This window comes from Palaemon carinicauda, chromosome 42 (assembly GCF_036898095.1).
Source record: "Palaemon carinicauda isolate YSFRI2023 chromosome 42, ASM3689809v2, whole genome shotgun sequence".
Classification (NCBI taxonomy): Eukaryota; Metazoa; Arthropoda; class Malacostraca; order Decapoda; family Palaemonidae; genus Palaemon; species Palaemon carinicauda.
Window position 1 is genome coordinate 21,956,927 of NC_090766.1, and position 18,497 is coordinate 21,975,423.

Sequence of the window (18,497 nt, forward strand, 5' to 3'; positions counted from 1 at the left end):
AGAGAGAGAGAGAGAGAGAGAGAGAGGTGTAGGTTGTGCGCAAGTTAAGGTGTGTGTATGTATGTATGTATGTGTATGTGTGTGTATGTGTGTGTGAGGAGTAGGAGTAGGAGTACGAATAGGGGGAGGAGTGGGAGGGAATCTAGAGGTGAGGTAGGTACGCAGGAGGCGTAAGCACAGAGGGAGAGTGAGGGGGAGACTAAGAGAGAGAGAGAGAGAGAGAGAGGTAGGAGAGGGGCGGGGCCGTTGGGCGTGTCTCCGTATCGGTGCGAGTGAGAGAGAGAATGAGAGGGAAAGAGAGAGAGAGAGAGAGGGTGAGTGAGTGAGAGTGAGAGAGAGAGAGGGGAAGGCAGCTCCGTTGCTTTACTTCTTCTCACTTGCATCGGGAGAGACCTTGACGGAGGTCTGTGTGTGAGTGTGTGTGTGTGCGTGTTTGGGGAAAGGCGCTCTCTTAGGACGCCGTCGAAGAGTTCTTCTTTCACCTCAGTTAGTCCATCGCACGCCCGTCATCATCATCATCATCATCACCATCTTCGACAACCTCTTCTCTGCCCACACGTACATTTTGCCTTTTTGAGGGAGACTTTCTCCTTCTCCTCCTTCCTCTCCTTTTACTCTTCCCCAACTCTTTTATTTATTCCTGCCTTCGCTTTTATCTCTTGCGGTTCTGGTCTTTATTCCAACCGCTGGACTCCTACTCTTTTGCCTTCTCCCATTCCGCGTGTATGCCAGCGTCCCACGTCCGTCCCTTCGGAGGCCCTTCGGAGCGACAGCAGTCGCAGTAACAGCAGCAGCAGTAACAGCGGCCGCTGGGGGCTCTCTGCTTCCCTATCCATCCTTCGGACGACGCCGACGCCGAAGAAGTCCGCTGCAGAAAGTTCTGGCGGGGCCCTCCGAAGTCAGGAGCTCATTTTTAACGTGGGCGTCTATGTCCTGTGAACTGCGAGGCGGCCGTTGCGTGCCACACCCATTTACACACCTGCCCAGGCACTCGCACGCATCTTCACACACTCGTTACACACGCACACACACGCTACTGCACGCAGAATAGACCTTTTCAGTTGAAGTGTACGAGAGAGAGAGAGATATATAAGGGGAGAGACAGAGTTTTCTTCGTGCATTTCACCTCCCTATATCTCCCAAGTCCAGCGCGTTGACTACAGGAACTTCAACCCGAGGAAGAAGTGGGCAGAGAGAAACTCAGAGAGAATAAAGGAGAGAGAAAAAGGTATACAGTATATATAGAGAGAAATCAGTTTTTTGTCTCTGGAAAATAGTGAGAAATATCATCGCTAAGGTCACCGAAGGCAAAAACGAAAAGTGACTCGAAAGAAAGCAAACTTGAAGCGGCCGACCGAGCGATTCAAGAATCTCAACGAGTGACCTGATCTGACCTGACCTCATCCTCCTACCTATCCTCCTTGACCTGACCTGACCTGACCTCCATATCCTATAACCTATCCTACTGTACCCCACGACCTTTTTTTTTTATACTCATTATGTTTTAGTGTTTGTGTTGAAACTTATTCTTATTTTCATTCCCGATGGAAACTGAACTTTGACCTCAAAAGAATCGACGAAGTTATATAAGTGAATTAAAACGTGAGATAACGGGAGGGAAACTGCCTATGCAAATTTCTACCAGTTGAACACAAGTTATTTCAGATAATAAAGGTGAGTGTTGATTAACTCTTTATCTGCTTTATTTTCATAACTTGTAAATTTATTTTTTTTCTCTATTGTAATCGGATATTTTAGTGTTCTTTGATAATACCTTAGACATTAAGGCTAGAAATTGTTTCATAAAAAAAAAAATTATATCATAGTTAGAAGTATGACTTAGAGTGTTATAGCATCCAATATATATATGTATATATATATATATATATATATATATATATATATATATATATATATATATATATATATATATATATATATATATATATATATAAAATGTGTGTGTGTGTGTAAAATGTGTGAGTGCATAAGTATATACGTGGATCATATACATCATTAAGTGATTGATCCCTGCTGATATTTATACACCTTGATTTTCATTTACTTCATGAATCAGTCATAAACTTTTTCCTTCTGATGTGTATTGATTGTTCACCTGCGTATATCTGGCCTGGCATTTGAGTCCCTCATCAGATATTTCGGATCTCTGTAGCTCAACGCCCTCATCAATTATTGCTCTCTCTCTCTCTTTTCTTCACTCGTAACAGTATAAATAATCCTCCCACCACCTTCTGCGTTACGCATAAAATCTTCGGTATTCTCAGAATGGCTCAGAATTCTCATCTGCGTTACGTATAGAATCTCCGGTATTCTGAGAATGGCTCAGAATTTCCTTTTATCTTTAATGATTGACTTTGGCGTTTTAGTATTTTATTTCGTGTGGAAATTCCCTTTGATAATGTCAATTAGGGAGGTTGGAGCTTTCTTTCTCCGAGATGTCTATTTTTAAAGTTACTGTATCTATCTACTTATCTACCTACCTGTATAAGTATATATATATATATATATGTATATATATATATATATATATATATATATATATATATATATATATATATATATATATATATATATATATATATATATATATATATAAAACATCTGAATCTCCCATCGTTTACTGTTTTTTTTTTCCGTTTTGATATGGGTTCCGATCAATGTCTATCTCGCCATATGAGAATTGTTTTTTTTACTACTCTCCGGGACAAAGGTATATCTCAAAGCTGAATGAAAGGACGGCGAGTAAAACCATTACTACGCATTTCGTCCGCTCAGTTAAGGGGCGTCATTGCTCCTAAACGGAAATAAACGGAATGCAAATTCGTGTGCGTCGTATCCGTGCATCACTAATTCCAGAAGCGTCAAGATCATCGCGAGACAAAGAGACGCAGCCTCCGATACCTGATGCTGTGGCGTCCCCTCTTTCTCCTCTCTCTTCTTCCCAGTCGGTGGCACCCAGCAACGCGGAGAAGGATTCTGCCCCAGGAAGATCCTCTGGAGCTAACGGCGCTCCCATAGGATCACTATCTATAGCGGAAGCTGGTCGCTGGAGAGAGGAGAGAGAGAGAGAGAGAGAGAGAGGAGAGATGAGAGAGAGAGAGAGAGAGAGAGAGAGAGAGAGAGAGAGAGAGTATGCAACAAGTGACCTTAGATGCGCAACAGGGAGACCCAAACCTATTTCGTATTTTTTCTTTTATAATTTTTGACCTCTGCTCTTGAGTAATCTTGACTCCTGACCTCTTGATGACCTCGGTTTTTTTTAGTGACGGAATTCGAGGGTATCCGGACGAAGGTCTTGAAATGGCTGAACTGTTTTTAAGAGAGATGTAAATAATCCTCTATAATGCATGAGGATTTTATCAGGTTAATACTGTTTCCAGACCTATTATGGCATTGCTTTCAGACCAAATGAACGAGTCAAATAGAATTATTATTTTTCACATATGTTAATTGTATTCTTCTTATCATTGATTTACTTTTTAACCTGAAATTGAGGCTTGATGGTATAATTCATTATAATTTCCAGTATTATGCAAGGCTTTTTCTCTGAAGGTGAATCCAAAATAACCTATGTACTGAAGTCTTAAGTTTTTCTTTTATGAAGAAAAGTAGAGTCTATTTAGCCTTGTAATAGATTATGTGCTCATAATATTCCCCTAACTGGACGGACTTATTGCGGTCTAGTTGGTAAAAGGTATTATCTAGATTCCAGAACAACAAAGATATGAAACTTTTATTAATCAGTGGCCTAATTTTGTGATTTATCTGGGGCTCTTTTAAATGTTTCAGAAACTTTGAGGTAATAGGTCATAACACACCAAAATACGATACTATAGTATTGAGAACCCATTTTGTAAAGCTATGCTTAAGATGTTGAAAAATATTTTCTTTCACTAGAAGTTTACAGAATTTGACATGTGAAGATATAGTTTTTTCTCACTCTTAGCTCTCGCTTCTTTCTGCCTGTATATATATATATATATATATATATATATATATATATATATATATATATATATATATATATATATATATACATATGTATATATATATATATACATATGTATATATGTGTGTGTGTATATTATATATATATATATATATATATATATATATATATATATATATATATATATATATATATATATATATATATATATATACACATACATAATTCTGTGGGTAGAGTTGCTCTCTTGGGCAATATTTATTATATTCTAAAGCACTTTTGGCATCAGTTATTTTAGGACCATACTTTTTAAGCTTTCAGTATCATTTTTTGTCTTCAGGGGTATTATTTTGAAGGGAAATGTGGAATTTGTCACTTCCCTTTCATATTTTCAACTTCTGAAGACAGCTGTTTCAGCCAATATCTAAGGGCTTTCGTCAGGGCATCTCTACAAAGAAATCATTATCCTTATATAATGACAGTGAATTCACTGAGATGAAATTTAGAACCTAAAAGCATCTGAAAACTATAAATAAGAAAATTTAAAGACATTTTGCATTAAAGATATTGAAAATACTATTGAAGATATTTGGATCTCTAAAGAAGTTTCAAAATTCTAAGTGGAGTTCCAAAGGCATTGCATTGGAGAAATTTCTTCACTCTCAGTTAGGACTCAAGGTACCAGTTCCTAAGGCTTCATGATTAGCTCTGGAGGCGTGATAAGGAAAATCTTTTTACTGGAGGGCCAGACATAGTCAGGAAACTTTAATTTCAACACTGGCTATTGAATTCTTATGTGCACTGCTTCAGCAGTCACCAGGTTCACATTATCAGCCTACTCATTAACAACTTTTGTGGCCGTGATAAGGTTATTTTATGAAGGGTTCATACCCTTTTTGAGTGGGGATACCTTAACATCGTGGTAGGGTTTGCGTATCGCAATGATCAACAAAGCTGTACTAGTAATGGTTACCCAAACTAAGCTGGTTTGCTGTGAGCAATCAGATTAAAGCCTAGCCAACCCCAGACATGAATAAAAACATGTCTGAGGCCTCTGTCCTGCACAGTGGGTTAGAAGCACCTGCATTTGTTGTTGTCATGCCATGTGCATCATTGAAAGTCTGATGTATGGCCCATTATTGCGTTAAGCTTAATGTCTTCTTATGAGTGGCCATTGTAGAGTATATGGAGAGGCTTACACTTTCCTTCTGAGCATTTGAATTTGTAAACTATATTGATTGTAGACTCCTTGCATTTTAGGGAGGGATGGCTGGTTTTCATCACAAGGGCAGTTACTAAATTGGCCTTGTTGTGGTCTCTCAGTAATGATTCATTTAATAACATCTACTTCTTTTCTTCTGTAAGCTATGCCATAGTCCATATTGTGATAGAGAGTCATATTTTTGTTGGGTTAAATAATCTGTCTATCTAAAATTAGAGGTTTTATTAAGTTTGGAAATTGTCTAGGGGTCTAAAGTTATTGAAATGCAAGTACTTCTAACTTGATCAGAGTAATCACCGTATAAGATTGGTGATGGAGGTATTTTCCCATGTAAAGTTATGATTGAAAGTAATTTCTGCCAGAAAATTTAGAAATGAAAATACTTTACCACTCCAAGCTTGGAAATAGAGGTACTGTAATTTGTAAATTTACAAATGACATTACTTCCCATTCATATCTTTACCTTATATGTCAAGATTTAGAGACTTTCATTTCATAAATTGAGGGAGAGGTATTTTGCTCTTCATATTTAGAGATGGAGAACCATTTGAGGTGGCCTATTGGAAATATCACTGTCAAACAGTCTGTTGGATTGGAGTTCTAGCATCGGTCAAGCTCGATAATATCTAATAGTGTCCATAACTTAATCAGTGGATGTTAGGGAGCCTATAGGTGTACTGTACCTGCTGAGTCGTCAATATTCATATGCCTAGCCCTCCCTGGTCCTGGTTTGATGGAGAGTACTGTATGTATATATACATATATATATATATATATATATATATATATATATATATATATATCATATATGTATATATATATATATATAAATTATATATAGATATATATATATATATATATATATATATATATATATGATTTATATAAATATATAAAATTATATATATATATATATATATATATATATATATATATATATATATATATATATATATATATATATATATATATAATTTATATATATATAAATATATATAGATTATATATATATATATATATATATATATATTATATATATATATATTATATATATATATATATATAATATATATATATATATATATATATATATATGGGTCAGTCTCCAAGGATTTATCATGTCCCTTGTGTCTGCCTCTCTTGAGTGACCTTTAAAGTGCTGACCCACATTTAAAATTTGGTCACAGAAATTCAGACATTTGTATTTACACTTTAAATTCAAGCCGGCTTTAGAAATCTAAGTTTATGAAGGAAATTGCTGAGCTAAGAAATACCGCTAGCTATGTTCACATTTCAAGTTTAGGCATAAATATTTTTAGTTTAGACACTGAAATACAAGGCTTCATATTTCAAGTTTAGACAAATATTGATATTCACAATTTGAGTTTGAACACAGAAATACTAACATTTCCATATTAGGTTTAGACAAGTATTGACATTTTCAATTTTAACAAATCTTACCTTAAACATCCAACCTACTTGAAAAGAAAATCAGACAGACAAACTAATGACTTAATTTATTGATTTTTCTTCGCCCAATATTTCATCCTCGCCAAGATTCTTGGGCATGATGTGTTGTACTATGCTGGGAGTGGTTTTACATTTATTTCAGAAGCATGTCTTCTGAAAGTTCTACAACTTTTATTCGGATCTTTTCACCTTTATGGTTTCAAATTGAATTTCATTTGACTTTTTATTCATAAACGATATCGGCGTCAATGACCTTCGACCTCAGGATGCCAAATAACTCAAAATCAATCAATAAATCACCCAGATAGTTTTAGAGATTGGTTAGGGTGGTCCTCTTGGTGTGTACTAAACTATCGAATCTAGCAAGGAGGTGCATTACTAATAATTAAAGGGGATTTCAGTTGGTATATGTTATGTTTTGCAAAATATGTTTCATTATCAAAGAAAAGATAAGATAATTATCAAATTTTGAAAATTTCAGTTGTAGTAAACAACTATGTTGCTATAGATTCCATGTATATAATTTCGTATTTATTATTATGAGGTATATATACATATATATGAATATATATAATGTATATATATGTGTCTATATATATATATATATATATATATATGTATACATACAGTGTTTGGCTTAAGGCTTAAATTTTATATTCAATTGATATTTATATATATATATATATATATATGTATATATATATAGACACATATATACATACATATATATATATACATATATATAGATATATATATATATATATATAGATATATATATATATATATATATATATATTTATATATATATATATACATACATACATACATACATACATACATACATACATACATATCTTTTAATTCAAACCAAGATACATATTCTGGGTCTTACAATACTCACCATCTTCATTGTCCTTTCCTTTTATAACTAATATAAATAAGTTGATAAAAATTCTGAATTTCCACATGCAAGCAACATGCATAAACCCACATAATATACATAGAGTATACGGTTTTGGCGTTTGTACCCAAGTGATATCAGTGACAGAGTGACTGCTCAATCGTGTCACTCTTATAACAGGATATCCCATTAAATTGACTCATTATATTCGACTTTTATAAGAATGTTGCATGATGCGGTTGGGAGGTTCAAGTGAAGGGGAGGGGCCACTAGTAGTAGTAGTATTCGAACCACCACCTGCAGTTGCTCTACATTTGTTACTGCGCCCTCTCTCTCTCTCTCTCTCTCTCTCTCTCTCTCTCTCGCTCTCTCTCTCTCCTCCAGCTTCACTTAACTAGTGGCCAGTTCCTTTTTTCGAGGCTTATTGTCAGTCTCTGTGTATTTGTACTGATTGCTTGATTCCACTTCTGCAGTAGAGGCAACGAAGTCCTCTTTGTCCCTGGGAAGTTGTTGAATTGTTGTATTGAGGTACTTGCTTTGTGTCATGCTCCACGTCTGGTCGTAAATCTGTTTTGAGGTTAAACTACTTAACCTTGAGGAGATTTTGATAAATTATGTAAATGTGGACCTCTAAATTTGTTGAAGTTGATTTTAGTGCTCTCTTAAAACTTGGCAGCTATGGGGTTCTCATAGAAGAGAGTATAGTCTCGATCTTCGTATTTTTTTTAATACCACCACCAACAACAACAAACAACAACAACAACAACACCGAGATGCAACCGGGTCTAGTGAATATGATACTTACGTTAGCACACTAGAAGATACGGATAGTTCAGCAATCTTAAAACTACATGAATTTGGTGAGAACATTCCAATTAAGAAAAAGAGTTAGACAAGGGAGACCCTATCTCTCTTAAATTATTCACAGCAGTCATAGAAGTTTTTTTTAGGATTTAGATTCTGAAAATGTAGGAGATAGCTTTAATGTGGAATACCTTAACAGCTTAAGATTTGCAGATGACATAGTTCTATTTAATGAATCATGGAAGGGATGACAAAAGATTATAGAAGATTTGAAAAGAGAAATCAGAAATGTAGGACTGAAAATGAATATGAGCAAAACTAAGATAGTGTTCAATGAAAATGTATAAAGAAATCAAATAAGGATTAAGGACGGACCTTTAGAGATTGTTAATGAACATGGTGGTTGTATGCAAACTAGCAGTTCTTGTTATCTTATATTCTGATTGTGATAAAGAAGTGTGCTTCTGTTCTCACCATGAATATGAAACAAATGAGGAAAGTGGAGTAGCCTAAGTTTAACTCGAGGAGGCCAAGGAAATTTCTTACCATACTCCCGCATTTTCTCTAACTTCAAACTTTCTTTTTCACCGGATTCGTAGAAAGACCATCATCAGATTAAATATATATATATATATATATATATATATATATATAAAACTGTTTCCTTTCCACAATGTTTCTTAAAATAGGAACACTACCATTTTCATAAATATTTATCACTGATATTGTAGATGAGTTAATCATATACCGAAGATATTTTTTTCATCTGATTCTCACATTATTGGTGTATATGTGGATTCCTATAATATGTCTATGGTGGTATGAACGCCACAAGGCTTCTTTTGATCTTTGTCCTTTAGATAGAATTGTCTGAAGTGGTTGTTTCCTTCTTCTCAACAATGGTAATTTGGATTAAAACTTGCCAGAGGTTGCCAGAGAATATCCTGTTTACCCATCTTCCACAAGCTTACTCATATACTTCTCTTTGTCATAAGTTAGTCATAAGTAAGGCGTGTGTTAATCTCTCAGTTTCTAACCTATCATCATCATCATCATCATCTACGCCTATTGATGCAATGGGCCTCGGTTAGATTTCGCCAGTCGTCTCTATCTTGAGCTTTTGATTCAATACTTCTCTCCATTAATCATCTACTTCACACTTCATAGGTTTCAGCCTTGTAGGCCTGAGTCATCCAACTCTTCTAGTGCCTTGTGGAGCCCAGTTGAACGTTTGGTGAACTATTGTCTCTTTGGGGAGTGCGAAGAGCACGCCCAAACCATCTCCATCTACCCTTCACCATGATATCAAGACTCTTGTATTTAAAGGGGACCAGAATTAGTTCTTAAACTTGATAATAGGTGACGTCCTGTAATAAAAGAAATTACTAACCTAACCTCCAGTACAACCTTGTACCATAATATCTAGTCCAACGATTTTTACATCAAGGAAAACCGCTCTTAATATCTAGAGTACACGACCCGTCAAAAATGACGGCTAAATATCAAGATGAATATGCACACACACCCTCTCATCGTGCTATAACTACTCCTTCTCCCCATAACCAAGGGACGGGGAGACACTGAGTAGTTATATGTCTGGCAATGCTGCTGAGGGTAACCTGATATATGTATATATATATATATATATACACACAGTATATATATACATATATATATATATATATATATGTGTGTGTGTGTGTGTGTGTATATATGTATATATACTGTGTATATATATATATATATATGTATATATACTGTATATATATATATATATATATATATGTATATATAAAGTATATATATATATTTATATATATATATGTATATATATAAAGTATATATATATATTTATATATATACGTACATACATACATAGACACACACCCAGACACTTGATCTTCATTACATATGGGAGATTATCCCAGTATAGAACTCTACCCTACAAATCTAACGTAACATTCATGTTTTGAATACAGCGGCTTATCCACACAATCAGCATCTGAACATTTTCTTCAATGTGTCACTACTTCTAACATGATGTTTCTTTATTTCAGAGCCAGTGCATATCCAATACTTTCTCCTAACATGTTTTAAATGATAAAGTACTAATACAACGTTTCTTCCAAATTGATAAATTAATAGCTTTTGACCTTGTGGAGTTGGAATTTATCATTAATGGTCTCCTTGTATTTAAGGAAAATAAATTATTTGGTATGATAAGATTTCACTTAATATGTGACGAGAGAGAGAGAGAGAGAGAGAGAGAGAGAGAGAGATTTAATCAGGAAGAATGCAGGAGACATGGTAACTGAAATCTCTCTCTCTCTCTCTCTCTCTCTCTCTCTCTCTCAAGTTACTTTTAGTAAAGTTTTCTCTCTCTCTCTCTCTCTCTCTCTCTCTCTCTCTCAAGTTACTTTTAGTAAAGTTTTCTTTTGAACAACTGCTCTCTCTCTCTCTCTCTCTCTCGTCTCTCCTCTCTCTCTCTAGTTACATTCGAAAAGTTTTCTCTAATCTTTTGACTTATTGTACCGTCGAACAAAGAAACTTAAACAAATGGTCACACAAATCTCTCTCTCTCTCTCCTCTCATCTCTCTCTCTCTCTCTCTCTCTCAAGTTACTTTTAGTAAAAGTTTTTCTCTTAAACAACTGCTCTCTCTCTCTCTCTCTCCTCTCTCTCTCTCTCTCTCTGGTAACAAAATCTCCCCAAAGCTGTCACACCCCCCTAACAAGTAAGACCCCTCCTCCCCCCTCTTGTTAATCATGACTGGTCCACTTCAGTCATAGACGAACCTTTAGCTGCGTAGGACATACCCAGACGCCTTACTTCCATTTCGGAGGCCAGTGCTCTGCATAAACTTACGGATGCGACTGAACTGTAGACTTGATTTGTTTTGCTACGCCGATAAGGAGGACAGAAGCTGTTTTTGCACAAGGTTTGGCATATTTTATCTCCTTGTGGTGAAATACCTGCAAAATCTCTCTCTCTCTCTCTCTCTCTCTCTCTCTCTCTCTCCTTGAGAAGTAGAGGACATATGATGTAATGTATAAGATGTAATAGAACAGTGCTCTTAATTTGATTTTCTAGATAGAAAAGTGAATGTATTATATTATTATTATTAGTATTATTACTAGCTAAGCTACAACCCTAGTTGGAAAAGCAAGATGCTATAAGCCCAAGGGCTCTAACAGGGAAAAGTAGCCCTGTGAGGAAATGAAACAAGGAAAAATAAAATATTTTAAGAATACCACCACCAAAATAAAGATTTCATATATAAGATATAAAATTTTAACAAAACTAGAGGAACAGAAATAAGACAGAATTGTGTGCCCGAGTGTACCCTCAAGCAAGGACAATGGAAAACCATGGTACAGAGGCTATGGTACTACCCAAGACTAGAGAACAATGGTTTGATTTTGGAGTGTCCTTCTCCTAGAAGAGCTGCTTACCATAGCTAAAGAGTCTCTTCTACTCTTACCAAGAGGAAAGTAGCCACTGAACAATTACAGTGCAGTAGTTAACCCCTTAGGTGAAGAAGAATTGTTTGGTAATTTCAGTGTTGTTAGGTTTATGAGGACAGAGTAGAATTTGGTAAGGAATAGGCCAGACTATTCGATGTATGTGTAGGCAAGGGAAAAAAGAACCGTAATCAGAGAGAAGGGTGAAATGTACTGTCTGGCCAATCAAAGGACCCCTTAACTCTCTAGTGGTTGTATCTCAACGGGTGGCTGGTGCCCTAACCAACCTACTACTCACAATATATATATATATATATATATATATACAGTATGTTTACATAAACAATTTAGATCACAGAAATAGTCTGTTTTACACTCCAAAGAGGATGATAGAAAACTTGGTAATGTTTAAGAAAATTGTAAACAGATTACGTCGATTCATTGCTATTGGCATTGCCTTTCGATAAATGTTTTTATTTTTATATACTCATTTCTGATTTCATGTGTTTAAACTGCGATGGAAGTAATCGAGAAACAACTTGCATGAAATGGGGGAAAAAAGCTGGGATAGAATGGACTCAAAACTTGTGACTTCATATTTCATGGAGGTAAAAAATGGGATAGGGATGGATTGAGGTATACTTAAAATTAGGGCATATTTTATAAAGGAAAGGATAGATATTTGACCCACAATTCAGGTTTTGGAGCTATCCAGTCCCTGAAGTTAAACCTGGTTATCATGGTAAATGACTGTTAAATTTTGTTTATTTATTTATGACTTTATTTTCCTTGTACTTTTTTTTTAGGGCGGGGGGGGGGCGCTGGTATTTTACAGTTGGCCACATGAATCGCAGTTACACCTTACGTTGAAAACATACACCCTCTTACACCCTTACTCCACTTATGCCATTTCTTCCAATACTATCTGTTTGCTTACTTACTGCAAAGTTCAATTCTTCGGAGCGAGACGTGGTTAGGGACATCTGTGTCCAACCGTAGGTTTTTAGGTGGTTATAACTGTCAATTTTATAATGGATATATACTGCAATAACTGGAGGGGCATTCAGTAGAGTGCAGACCTCCTCCGCGGCAGCTTATTTCTCGACCTTGACCTTGATCTTAACATGGATTAAATGGCGTGGATTTTCACGCACTCAAATATGAATCAAGTTTGAAGTCTCTGTGACAACGATGTCCAAACTTATGTCTGATTACGTAAATTGGACATTTTTTTATGACCGTGACCTTGACCTTCCAAAATTTAATCATGTCCAGCTTTGTACATAACAGTTTAATCTCTGCAAGGTATTATTAATATATGTTTAGATTTGTGGCCAGGAAGCTGTTCACAAACACACACATACTAAAAAAAACACACTTACACACAAACAGGGACGAAAACATAATCTCCTACCATCTTGGTTGCCGGAGGTAATAATACTAATAACCTTTTGGTTAATCGTGTAAGAATTATATGAATTTCAAAGTATTAGAAAGTAAAATAAAAAGAAAATAACCAGAGAACAATGTTTTAAATGACTAACAGCCTTGAAGTAGAAATTGCCAACAAGTGAAAGAAGGGTCGTCTGAAGACCCTTAAGATAATTAATGATGTTTCTCTTCTGTCGTGATGATAATTTTGGGCTATGAAAACAATAGAAAAATTAGAACAATAAGTTGTTGTGAACTTTGTTCTCATATCCAGACACCATTACAAAATTTACTCAGATTTACAGAATTCCTCTCTCTCTCTCTCTCTCTCCTCCTCTCTCTCTCCTCTCTCTCCTTAGTTTCAGTCGTTGATATGAAAAACAGGGTTTCTGTCCGTACATCTGATCTGAGTGCTATGAATGTCCGCCTTATTCTCTCTCTCTCTCTCTCTCTCTCTCTCTCTCTCTCTGTACCTGTGACACACATCGCCACATTTCCCTCAATAAATGAACAGGCCACAACAAAAAGATCGATAGAGAGAGAGAGAAAAGAGAGAGGAAGGAGGCAGAATTTCTGTGGACAGGGTCGTAAGCCTTTCATAAGGAAGGATATTGGGCTTCTTAAAGATATAATGGTAAGGTTTATGTGGTGGGGTGCGGTTACACCTATATATATATATATATATATATAGTGTATATATATATATGTATATATATAGTATTATATATATATATATTATATATGTAATATAGAACTGTATATAATACATATATATATATATATATATACACACACACATATATATATACATATATATATGTATATATTATAGTATATATATCTATTATATATATACTATGTATATATATATATTATATATATATATATAATATATATATATATATGTAGTATATGATATACTCAGCCGTAGATAGAAGCCTGAATTTCTTGGTTAGTATTAATAATGAAAGTAATTATTTATTATTATTATTATTATTATTATTATTATTATTATTATTATTATTATTATTATTATTATTATTATTATAGTGCTGTTATTTTGTTGTTGCTTTGATAGTTGTATAATTTTTGAACGATTTATGCATTGTACTTTTGTCAAATAGTCTGAAGTAGCGAACCATGTATACTAAGTTGTTGGATGGGGCACATAAATCATAACATATGAGAACCATATGTGCATATCTTACGTAATTTTTAAGTATACGCACGCTCGCTCTCTCTCTCTCTCTCTCTCTCTCTCTCTCTCTCTATATATATATATAAATATATATATATAATATACTGTATATCTATATATTTGCATTTATATATGCACATATATATATATATATATATATGTGTGTGTGTATATATATATATATATATATGTATACTTTATATATAATGTATATGCATATATATAATATATAATATATATATTATATGTATATATATATATATATATATATTTATATATATATATATATATATATGTGTGTGTGTGTGATTGTGTTCAAGATTTTTTCTAATAACATATATATTTTTTGTAAGAGCATTTGTTGAAATAGCATCTTTACTTTCATGACCCAGATAGTAAAGAGTTCGACGTACTATATTCATTAAATGGCATTTTTAAGGGTTTTTTTTTTTTGCCATACTTTCGTAATTGCACGAAACCCTCCGCCATCCTCTTTTTTTCTAAATATCCCAACGTAAATACTGTCAGGTTTTGCGAGTTTTCGGACGCAGTCTCCATCAACCTCGGTAATATGACTCTTCCGTCTCCCTGCGTTTAGCATGATATAGTTTCTCATTATTTTTTGTACTGCATAATTGCCGCAATTGTTTACTGGAGAATTGGCTAATCGCTTCAATAATTTCTCTAGTTAACATAATTGGCGACTAGAAGAAAATGGAATTTTTTATGACCAATTGTTCTCACAAAAACCTTCCGGTAATTTGGTAAATTCTAAGACCTTTCAATTAGTCTTTTTAAGAGGAGAGAGATCGAGAGAGAGAGAGAGAGGAGAGATGAGAGAGAGAGAGAGAGATGGTTTGAGTATACTCTTATTTATTACAAATTTATCTCAACTAATCTTTATCTCAACATAATCACTTATTTTTTGTTTTTATTTTAACTATATTCAAAAAAATAAATCAGTAATGGGCGATTAAACAGGAGAAATGAGTCTTTTATATAAATTAAATGCTTTATTATTATTATCAATATTATCAAATCTGGTATAATTATTAAAAATTATTGAAATTATTGTTGTTATAAAAATTAAAATTTAAAGATAGGTTTTGTTTTATCACTGCCTACTTCATTTTTTTCTTCAATTGTTAGATAAGGGATGAAACATTAGTTAATAAAACTTCCTCAACATTGGCTCCTTTAGACTCGTTACCAAGAAAGTATCATCAGCAGCGCATCACATGATCTCATATAGTGCGCACTCATTCATATATTGCACTCACTTTCAGGTTTCTCACCAGTCATTTATATATTGCACTCACTTTCAGGTTTCTCACCATTCATTTATATATTGCACTCACTTTCAGGTTTCTCACCATTCATTTATATATTGTACTCACTTTCAGCTTTCTCACCATTCATTTATATATTGGACTCTTTCAGCTTTCTCGCCATTCATTTATATATTACACTCACTTTCAGCTCTTTCACCATTCATTTATATATTGCACTCACTTTCAGCTTTCTCACCATTCATTTATATATTGCTCTCAGCTTTCAGCTTTCTCACCATTCATTTTATATATTGCTTTCACTTTCAGCTTTCTCACATTCATTTTATATATTGTACTCACTTTCAGATTTCTCACCATTCATTTATATATTGGACTCACTTTCAGCTTTCTCCCCTTTCATTTATACACTGCGCTCACTTTCAGCTTTCTCGCCATTCATTTATATATTGGACTCACTTTCAGCTTTTTCACCTTTCATTTATACATTGCGCTCACTTTCAGCTTTCTCGCCATCTTCATTTATATATTGGGACTCACTTTCAGCTTTTTCACCTTTCATTTATACATCTGCACTCACTTTTAGCTTTCTCCACCATTTCATTTAAATTATTGTATTCACTTTCAGCTTTCTCACCTTTCATTTATATATTGGACTCACTTTCAGCTTTCTCACCTTTCATTTATACATTGCGCTCATTTTCAGCTTTATCGCCATTCATTTATACATTCCGCTCACACTTTCAGCTTTCTGGAATATTGAGGTCATGGAGTGATTTAAAACAATTGAATGTAAGCAACTAATCGGGAATCGTGAGCTTTAATTGGTTCATTTCCATTTACTTAATGATATACTATGCTAACTTTAAAACCAAAGCAAGATAATGTACCTTATATAAATAAAATTGTGGGTTGAACCACACTTATCATTAGTCTTTCTAATACTTATCTTTCTAAACTATTCCCTAGTATTGTTAGCCAGCTGGCTAACCTCACTCTCATTTCACCCATTTTTTCTAACCGCTAGAAAAAATATCAATGAAAAAAAAGCATAATAGAAATTATAATATTAACAATAATGGTGGTTTGGATATACTAAAATTTATTATGATTTCTCGTAAGATATATAGTAACTTTATGACAATTCTGTAAGATTCTCTTAGAGCTATTGAAGGCTGTTTGTAATTAGAGACGTCACGAAATAGAAGGAGAGAGAGAGAGAGAGAGAGTCGTGGCGTGGTCTTCATGTAGATGTTATAATACACCCGTTTCATTTATTGATTTGGAAGTCATAACGTAAATGGGTTACTGAGTGACGTCTTTTTTGCTTTTTTTTCTGAACGTTATGTACCTTGGGCCTTAAAGGGACAAGACTATTATGTGTATATATATATATATATATATATATTATATATATATATATACATATGTATATATATATGTATATATACATATGTGTATATATATATATACATACATATGTGTATATATATACAGTATACATATATATACTGTATATATGTATGTATACTGTATATATATATATATATATATATATTCAACAGTGATGAAAGCCCTTCAAATACAAGGAATAGATGAATCTTATGCCAAAACGCTTAAAGATATCTATACAGAAATTACCCAAAAAAAGATATTGAGAAAAATTCCGATTAAGAAGGGAGTTAGATAAGGAGACCCCATGTCTCCTGAATTACCCACAACGTGCCTAGAAGTTTTTAATAATTTAGGTTGGGAAAATGTAGGAATTAATATTAAGGGGGGAATAACTCAATAACTTAAGATTTGCAGATAACATAGTTCTATTTAGTGAATCATGGGAGGGATCGCAAAAGATAATAGAATATTTGCATGGATAGAAAGCCGGAAATGTAGGACTGAAAATGAATATGAGTAGAACTAAAATAATGTTCAATGAAAAGGCAGGTGTGGAAAAACAAATAAGAGTTATGGACGAACCCTTGGAGTTTGTTAACGAATATACTTACTTTGGATATACAGTAAATGTTACACCATGACATGAAAACGAAATTAAGAGAAGGATAAACATGGGATGGAGAGCTTTTGTAAACAAAATAAGAATTATAAAAAGTAAAATGCCACTTTCTTTCAAAAGAAAAAAATTTAATCAGATTGTCCAACCAGTATTAACTTATGCATCGGAAACTTGGAGACTTAATAAAACCTTAAAACATAAGCTAGTTACAACTCAATGAGCTGTGGAAAGAATATTGATGGGAATAACACAATTGTTCTCTAGTCTTGGATAGTGCCATATCCTCTGTACCATGGTCTTCCACTGTCTTGGGTTAGAGTTCTTTTGCTAGAGGGTACACTCGGGCACGCTTTTCTATCTTATTTCTCGTCCTCTTGTTTTGTTGGAGTTTTCATAGTTTATATAGGAAATATTTATTTTAATGTTGTTACTCTTCTTGAAATATTTTATTTTTTACTTGTTTCCTTTTCTCACTGGGCTATTTTCCCTGTTGGAGCCCCTGGGCTTACAGCATTCTACTTTTCCAACTAGGGTTGTTGCTTAGCAATTAATAATAATAATAACAATAAGAGACAGAAAAAAACAACATGGGTACGAGAGCAAGCTAAAGTAGAGAATATTCTAACAACTTTAAAGAAAAAGAAATGGATATGGGCTGGCCATATAATGCGAATGACCGATAATAGGACAAAGAATAATAGAATGGGTACCTAGAGATTACAAACGAAAGAGGGGAAG

The 18,497-nt window shown here is 34.0% G+C and overlaps 1 protein-coding gene across 3 annotated transcripts in view; it reads left to right on the plus strand.

The window, feature by feature from the left end:
• The first annotated feature begins 358 nt into the window (after positions 1-358).
• Positions 359-18,497, plus strand: part of LOC137633316 (chondroadherin-like) — a 267,884-nt gene continuing 249,745 nt past the window's right edge. Inside the window, exons 1-2 of one of the 3 annotated variants that reach the window (XM_068365550.1) lie at positions 393-411; positions 1,572-1,674. The gene's annotated coding sequence lies outside the window, so the exon portion shown is untranslated. Of the gene's footprint in view, positions 1,675-11,160; positions 11,305-18,497 lie in introns of those variants that run through there. The other 2 variants (XM_068365549.1, XM_068365548.1) reach the window with 2 other exon arrangements.